We start from the raw sequence: 9,434 nt of genomic DNA on the forward strand, positions 1-9,434 counted from the left end.
ATCTCCTCTCCCATCCGCCTGATTCACCAGATGTAGCCTCGAGTGACTTTTCTTGTTCCCCAAGTTGAAGAAGCAGCTGAAGGGACAGCGGTTTGCAGATGTGGAGGAGGGGACAGAAAAATCGCAGCCGGCCCTGAATGGCACAATTACGCACGGGTGTCACGACACATTCGTGAGGTGGAAGACATGGCTGGAGCGCTGCATTAATGCGGATGGAGATTATTTTGAAGGCAACGGTGGTGTTTATTTTGAAATGTCAGAAATAAAAAGTTACAGTCAAATTCCGGGAATTTTTGGGTATGCCCTCGTATTTATGTTGAAGAAAAGACGTTTCATTGACGTAATTATCTGACATCCAGAAGACGTCCTCAAAGGAGCCAGAACAAACGTACATCACAATGAAACATCCCAAAGACATCCTTTCAACAATGTTTTTGCACGTCCAGTTTTGGTCCCATTAAGGTTCAGACTGTAACTCCAGACGTCTTCTTCCAACGTCTACCGAACGTCTAGCATTGACGTTCACAGGACGTCTATATAAAGGCTAATTGTAGTCCAGATGTGGTTGTTACATAAGTCTTTAAAAAGTCTAATTTAATCTCACTTTAAACCTGGTTTGCATAATAATAATGAATGACCTTCCTTGCATTTGTTGGTAAGCTACATATGTAGCCACAGCTATCCACCAGCCCCTCTGACCACCACCCACCACTCACAATGCATCCACCCAGGTTTCCTGGTGTTCCTTTTCAGTCTTGCATCCAGGTACTGCCCAGGCCCCACCCTGCTCAGCTTCTGAGATATGATGAGTTCAGGTATATTCAAGGCCGTATCTGTACAAGAATTTCTGTTTTCCAGAGTAAACCAAGCAAGTAAATAACCACAGCGCTCAAGTTGGGAGAACTTTCTTATAAATAATCATTACTTGTAGACATAAAATAAACATGACTTGGAAAAGAATTTCAGTCTGATTTCACTGTCCACCTTTTTTGAAGTGAGCTGAACTTACTATTATTTTTTCACTTTTATATTAACTAATCGCAGCGAAAACAACAATAATGATGATGTTATAGTCACCTTCATAGGACCAAAACTAGACGGGCGAAAAATTACTTCAAAAAGACGTCTTTGGGACACGTACAGTGTGTTCTGGCTCCTTTGAGGACGTCTTCTGGACGTCAAATAATTACGTCAAAACAACCTCTATTTTTAGTATAATAAACAAACGTCCTGACGAGGCATCCGTACAACGTCCAAGAAAAAGGTCTAAAAAAAACTTTCATTCTGGCTCCCCTGAGGACACCTTCTGGATGTGCAGAGATAACGCCTTATAGACGTGTTTTGGACCACTGTTGCTCAGTGCGAACAGACTGTGGAAAGGAAAAACTCCCTTTAAAAAGGAAGAACCCTGCAGATCCAGGCCCAGAGGAGGATAAACCTGCAGAAGCAGGCTCAGAGGTGGAGAACCTGCAGAACCAGGCCCAGAGGAGGAGAAACCTGCAGAAGCAGGCTCAGAGGAGGAGAAACCTGCAGAAGCAGGCTCAGAGGAGGAGAAACCTGCAGAAGCAGGCTCAGAGGTGGAGACTTTCTGCTTTTTCACTTGGGGTGAGGGGATAGAAAGAAAGATTATGATTGTACAGACAGATTGATTCTCTGAATCACCTCAGCATTGCTTTGCTTGCCCCACATGGAGGCTTTATTGGGGTATCCTGGAGGGAGGCAGAGGTGGAGAGACAGCGAGGAAGAGAGACTGCAGGACAGAGCAAGAACAAAGCCTAGAAGAGAGATCCATCCATCCATCCATTTTCTACCGCTTATCCGGGGCCGGGTCGCGGGGGCAGCAGTCTCAGCAGGGATGCCCAGACTTCCCTGTCCCCAGACACTTCCTCCAGCTCCTCTGGGAGGATCCCAAGGCGTTCCCAGGCCAGCCGAGAGACATAGTCTCTCCAGCGTGTCCTGGGTCTTCCCCGGGGTCTCCTCCCAGTGGGACATGCCCGGAACACCTCCCTAGGGAGGCGTCCAGGAGGCATCCTAAACAGATGTCCGAGCCACCTCAGCTGGTTCCTCTCGATGTGGAGGAGTAGCGGCTCTACTCCGAGCTCCTCCCTGGTGACTGAGCTCCTCACCCTATCTCTAAGGGAGCGTCCAGCCACCCTACGGAGGAAGCTCATTTCGGCCGCTTGTATCCGGGATCTTGTCCTTTCGGTCATGACCCAAAGCTCATGACCATAGGTGAGGGTGGGAACGTAGATTGACCGGTAAATCGAGAGCTTCGCCTTTCGGCTCAGCTCCTTCTTCACCACGATGGACCGATACAACGACTGCATCACTGCAGCCGCTGCACCGATCCGCCTGTCAATCTCACGCTCCATCCGTCCCCCACTCGTGAACAAGACCCCAAGATACTTGAACTCCTCCACTAGGGCTAGGGTCTCTCCACCAACCTGGAGGGGGCAAGCCACCTTCCTCCGGTCGAGGACCATGGCCTCGGATTTGGAGGTGCTGATCCTCATCCCTGCCGCTTCACACTCGGCTGCGAACCGCCCCAGTGCATGCTGTAGGTCCGGGTTCGATGAAGCCAACAGGACAACATCATCTGCAAAAAGCAGAGATGAAATAGAAGAGAGATAATAGCTGATAACTCATTGTGAAGTATGGTGAGTGAGAAAGGAGGGAAGAGAAGCTCAGTGTAGGTCCTCCAGCATTATTAACCTAAAGTCACTTCACTAAGGAAATGGTCCAGGGAGGCCTGAACCAGCTCTAATGCCCCTTTCAAACTGACGAACTCGCTCCACCGAGGCTGTTTCACAGTGACACAGGAGGCAAGTTGTGGTTTCATGAAATGCGATGGGAAATCAATAGTATATCACAGTCCGAAGGTGTCCCAGACGATGTTTCAAATGTTGAAACATGCTTCATATTTAGCTGCAGACTGTGGTGCAGTGGGGGTGCGGGGTTAAAGGTGGCCGTATGCAGCAGCAGTCCGAAGTGTGCAGCATCTCTGCTGGTCACTCCCAGATCACACCAGAAGCTAACAGTGCAGACAGCCGTAGGAAAAGGAGAAGGCCACATCGGAGGATGGAGGATGAATGCTGAGGTGAAGAATCTGGACCTGCTGTGCTCTGGGACTGATCTCACAACGTCTGCTCGACTGCTGCTGCTACAAAAACCCGTCATGGAGCCATGACCTGACCTGCAGGATACAAGCAGCTACTCAACAAAGCTATGAGTGAGGAGCCACTATCAGCATTCCAGCAGTATGACAATGGCATGAAGCAACAGTTCAGTTCTCCTCCTGGTTCATCTCCACTCTGCTGGTTCCATTTGTTCCTCCTCAGTGTCAGACAGGAGATCAGTGGCAGCAGTGAATGTTCTCTGATGGTGTGAAGTAACTTCCTCCAGGTTCATATCCATTGTTCAGTCTAGGTCTCTTCCTCCTCAGAGTCACAGGTAGAGAGGATGATTCACCTGGACTTTACACCTTTTCAACCGTCCAGCTGAGCAATCTGCATCCCAAACCCCTTTTTTATGAGATCAATCCACCCACAGTCCACAGTGATGTGAGAGGTAAAGGAAATCAGACCGAACTGTGGGAGACCAGAACGCTGTCTGTGTGGTGTTCAACATCCCTACAGCAGCTCTGTGGAACTGTGAGGGATTCTCCTCACATCGTGTACATGGACAGTCCAGCAGCTGGAGGAGAACTCTGCCAGCACCGCTGGTGATGAGACATCAGTGCTCAAACACACAGCTCCTTTTTCCTTTTTTTATGGCTTCTGGTAGAACCGCTGATTCTCAGGCCTCGGTGGAGCCACTTGGTCAGGCTTTAAGGGGTATTAGTGTTGTCATTGTTGCCAACACTTCAGTTAGGAAATTATCTTCTAAGTCTAAGTCTAAGATAAGTACAAGTCTAAGATATACTTTTCTGTGATGACAATTAATTTATTTATTATTTATTAATCTGTTGAAATATCCACCGATCCAATCTCTTTTTCATTGAATGGTGTGTCCTGTAAAATATACATTTCAAAAAATGCCAAAGTCCCATTCTGCACAATACGTTCAGTAATTGAATATTGGCAGCTTCCAGAGTTAAGTGCTGATGTCATGCAGGTGTTAGGTGACTGATTTGTAAAATGTACACTCATCAGCTACTATTGCGTACACATGTGACTCAGTACAACAGTTTTTGCAATCAATTCTGCCTCTGTGATGTTTGAAAGGAACTAGTTCAAATGTGATGCTACTGCTCCGAGTTGTATCTGCTCGAGGTTTCATCTAGGTGAAAGTGGTATTTTTCCTTTTCATTCATGTGAATTTGTTGGGTTTTTCTCTGAACTTGATTGAATTGAAGTGCCATGAGATGGCTCTGTTACAGGTGTCACAGTAAAATTCAATTGAATTGCTTTGCTTCAATTATATCTGATCAGAGAGGTTTTTGATTTTTCTGCAGAGATGGGGGGAGTGTACTTTGAAATAGCGTTGCATTCTACCACTGCATTATGTCAATGTTAATGTTTTAGCCACCTTGTTAACATACTTGCATGTCATTCTGACATCTACTTACACTCTGAAAACCTCAACCTTGAGAAATAAACACATAACTGAAGGCTTATTTGAAGCAAAACTGAAGAAAACATTTTTGTGAATAGATATGTCAATCACAAGATTGATGTATTGAATTGTTTAATCTATAGATCAGACAATGGTCACAATTTGTCTCTTTAGTGTATTTCAGTTGAGTCCTTATCTGGAGCACACACTGAATGTTTTCTACTGAATCAGTTGAGGTTCCCTCTAGAGATGTGCTTTTTCTATTTGACATCTCCTGTACTGCTTATTATTACCTGTTCAGGGTCGCAGGGTGCTGGAGCCAATCCAGCTACTTATGAGTGAGGGCAGATCCACCTGAACAGGTCTCCAGTCTATCATGGGCAGACATACAGAGACAGATGACCACACAGAGTCACACGTTTCCATTACACTTTTTACAAATTTTGCAAATTGCGATTTGCAGCCCTTTCCTTTATTCAGTGCACTGCAGCTCATAAGCCGTAAATCCCATACAATCTCGTTCTGTGAGACTCCACTTAGAGGAAGACAGAGATACAAAACATTTTACATTTTCCTTGGAAAACTCTGCAGTTTGCTGTTGCTTGTAACCAAGGGTGGCGGTGATGTTTTTCTCTTTGCAAAGAGAAAATGTGTAAAAAGATTTGCGTCTCCAAACACGTCAATCTTTTCCTGAATGGATGGGTCACATTCAGGGTTGCCAGATCTGACTAACTGTTACCAGTCCAAACCTGTCCAACTCTTACCTGCATGATTTAAAAAAAAAAAAAAAAAAAACAACAGGCCATAATCTCACAACTGCACCAGATAAATGAAGGCAAAAGGCAGCAGGAACAGGCTCCCAAAAAAGAACGCAATCAGACAAAAGCCGACAGATTGATTCTAAACCACTGGTTCATTGACACTGCTAAACAAGTTCTCCAATGCTAACATGAGACATGAGCAACCAAACATCTAAATCCAGCTTATTGTAATTAAATGAACAATTATTTAATTCCAGTCCAAAGTGCTCACAAGAAGCCCAACTGGACAAAAACCCTCCCAATCTGCTAACACTGGTCTCATAATGTCATTTGTCATACAACTTGTAAATGTAGAAAAAGTGTTTCCATTGAACTAGTGTGATATACTTCTTTGCCAACACACCTGAAAAACCACCTCGTGAGACTGTTAGTGTTAGTCATATTTAGAAAGTTTTTAGACATGTAGGCATTTCCATTACCAGCTTTTTATTACTATATTTAGGTTTGCACATTAGGGGTAATGGAAATGCAGCTATTCACACATGGGAGGAATTCAGAGTCACCAATTAACTTCACATGCATGTTTTTGTACCATAGGAGAAAGCTGGAGCGCCTGGAGGAAGGCCACGTACACATGGGGAGAACATGGAGAACATGCAAACTCCTCACAGAAAGGTCCCAGGACCTTAATGCTAAGAAGCAGGATTACTAATTACTGAGCCATATGTAGCATCGTGTAGCCGTCTAGACAAAGATTCCTTAGAAATTGAAAAAAAAAAAAAAAAAAAAAAACTTGAAGAAAAAAAATGCCATGGTGTAGACCAGTGGTGGCACCAGAGTATTTTTTTTTGGTTCAGCTGAGGTGGGGCTGACCCATATTGTGGCAGGGCTCCAAATAATGCCAGAACTTCAATGTAAATGATTATTTAATAAAACAACACCCTCACACCATAGCTAGAAATAGGTACAGAGAGAGGCTTTGCGTTAATAGTACAACAGGTGGTTCGGAGTGAGAATACAGCATAGACAAGAGGTGATGAGACCATGCAGTAGCAATCAGAGGGTTCATAAGGTCAACTTTAACACACACACACACACACACACACACACACACACACACACACACACACACATCACCCGATTCAACACCATACGTTTTCTAGTTGACCTATAAAACCTTATACTGTATTCCACAGAACAGCCAAGAATCTAAACACAGCTCCAACAAATTAAGAATGCAGGCAGCAAGAGCGCATCGAGGAGGCAAACCACACACAGCAGTCAGGAAAATAATATACAATATTAAACTCACCAGGCTGATTTTCTCAGAAATACAGTCCTGTTTTTCTGACTGGAGTCAACAACCACAGATGCACAGGTCCACTGACTCCGTCCCGAGTCTCACTCTACGACTCTTCTGCACGTTTGTCTGATAATGTCGCTGTGACTGACTCTGATGAGCCTGTTGTGGATGAACGCTCAAGAGCAGGAGATTGGAGCTGGTCAGACATGAATTTTGTGACCTGGAAAAGCTCCTCAAAAACCGTGAGAAGCAGGACAAACTGTTCACCAACAAGACGGACCGTCCGTCGGCGTTTAACAACAAATGTGTCCATGTTTTGACCAGCTTACTGGCGGCTCACAGTCACCCGTGATTAAGTTAACTTAATCACGGGTGACAACACAAATTACAACACAAATTACAGCCAGGTTAGTTAAGGCGCACTCACATGAGTGACGTACTACGTAGCAGGACCCCATTTATCCCAGGACCCCGACGAGTGACAGCTCAGCTGTCATCGCAGATGCCTGTCTGAATGTCGTTACATGCGCCACAGTGGCGCTGTTGGATTTAAAACTTTTATTTTTTCTTGGTTGGCTTATGGTAGGGCGAATACAATTCTTGGTGGGGCTTTAGCCCAACCAAGCCCCACCCTGAAGCCACCTATGGTGTAGACCCTGAAGGGGAAAAAAGAAGATAACAAGATATTGAACCTCAGAATGGATCTCAAAATATTTCAATTAGATCATGTGAAAATAGGTTCACTTCTCATTCAAGTTACTTCTCATTGGACTTACTGGGTGTCAGATGTACTGTTTTTTTCCTCATGTTGCGCTCATGTTTCAAAAAGTCAAAAGTCAAGTCAAAGTCAGTTTTATTGTCAAATACCATATTGGCCCGAATATAAGACGGTGTTTTTTTTCCAGAAACTGCATCCTCAAAAGTGGGGTCGTGTTATAATCGCGGACTTACGGTAGATGGTCAATACCCATCCGCGCCGCTAGATGGAGCCAAAGTATCACTGAGCAGAGAGCGAGTGGAGCGATGAAATGAGATCAAATGATCTGATGAAAAATGGCGGATCATCTGGAACAAAGGGGCTGAACGCTGGACAACTGAGCAAACAACAGAGGAGAAGTTATGATACCAACTTTAAACTGATGGTGATCAACGCAGCAGAGTCATCAAACTACTGCCAAGCCGCCAGGAGGTCTGGTGGAGCAGAGCCTCGTTCTTATTGGAGAGCACAGAAAAAACACTACAGATGCTAACGCTATGAGAAAAGCTTTCCGTGGTCCTGAGAGACGCTTCAGAGAGACTGATAGAAGGGAGAGTGAATACGTCTCTGAAAGACGGAATGTCCACCACCAGAGCCTGATTCAGCTGAAGGAACTGGGAAGTTATTTACATTATTTATGCAGTTTTGACCCCTTGAGGTTCTTATTTGTTGCTTATTGTTTCTTATTTTGAGAAAGAGAATATATTTTTTATTCAATACTGTAGTAATATTTTTTTCATTTTATATCTCCTGAAATGTTATCTCAGTTGTGAGTTTTTGAGTTTATAATTGTATAATAAAAAGTTGTTTTATGAGTGACCTTATTGTCTTCAGCATTTTTTTTTTTTTTTTCACAAAATGATCTATGAAAAGTAGGGGTCCTGTTATAATCAGAGTCGTCTTGTATTCGGGCCAATACGGTATGCTCTACATGCTTGACGTACAGCACAGATAAAATTCCAGTCCTCTTGGACCCACAGTGCAAACAAGACAATACTATAAACAAGTAAAGAAACTAAACTACAGTATAAAAAAATAGAATAGCCTCATAATATCTAAAGTAATAAATAGTATAAATTTACTATGAACAGAATTAAAAAAAAAACAGGATAAATTTAAGAATAAAAGAGAGGAGTGCAGACCTGAGGCCGGGGGGGGAGGTGGGTGTTGTAGTTGGAGGAGAGGGAGGGCTGCGCTGCAGGGTCTTGCAGCAGGACGCCACACAGTGATACAGCTGGTCAGGACGCTCTCCATGGTCCTCTGCAGAAGGTGGTCCTGATGGGGGCGGGCTCTCGCTCTTCTCAGTTTGTGGAGGAAGTAGAGCCACCGTGGAGCTTTTTTAGCTAGTGATGTGGTGTTGATGTTCCAGGAAAGGTCCTCATAGACGTGCACACCCAGGAACTTAGTGCTACTCACTCTCTCCACAGCAGCACTGTTGCTGGTTAGTGGAGCATGCTGGGAGTGCTCTCTCCTGAAGTTTCTGATATCAGTGGGGATACTGTCGTGTTCTGAAGGCAGTTATCCTCACTGTGTTTTGCAGGAGCTGAGGTATTTAAAGCTCGTGTCCGGAGTTTCCATTCGTTTCCAATGTATGAATCATTTTTTAACAGAGCTTCAATGTGTCAGTCTGGTTCGATACATTAATATAATATCAGCATAAAGCAATATAAACATTTATTTTTGAGCCCCGCCTTCGTCTCATAGACCCCCATGTTATCCGAGAAAGGGCCGGTCAGCTTCAGCCAATAGACTTCGAGCTTCTGCCTTGTCCTGCTGTCAATCAAAGTGTGGAGCAGCCAGAGAGCACGGCCGCTCGCCCAGCAGAGGAGAGTTAGCTCTGCAGCAGCCGCCTGCTTACCTCGGATATATCCACTGTCTGCTGAACATCCACCGTAAACAGCTGAACATGGAGGATGCTGTAGGACTCAGAGGCTCTCATTTTCACCCGACAGATAATGCGCGAGCACAAACAAAGGGGCGTGGCTTGGTCGCTCATGAAAGCAGAGGGAGGGCGGAACCTCCAGACGTTGGATAAAAAAACCTCTCTCTTTCAAAACTC

Source organism: Salarias fasciatus, chromosome 19 (genome assembly GCF_902148845.1).
Source record: "Salarias fasciatus chromosome 19, fSalaFa1.1, whole genome shotgun sequence".
Lineage (NCBI taxonomy): Eukaryota > Metazoa > Chordata > Actinopteri > Blenniiformes > Blenniidae > Salarias > Salarias fasciatus.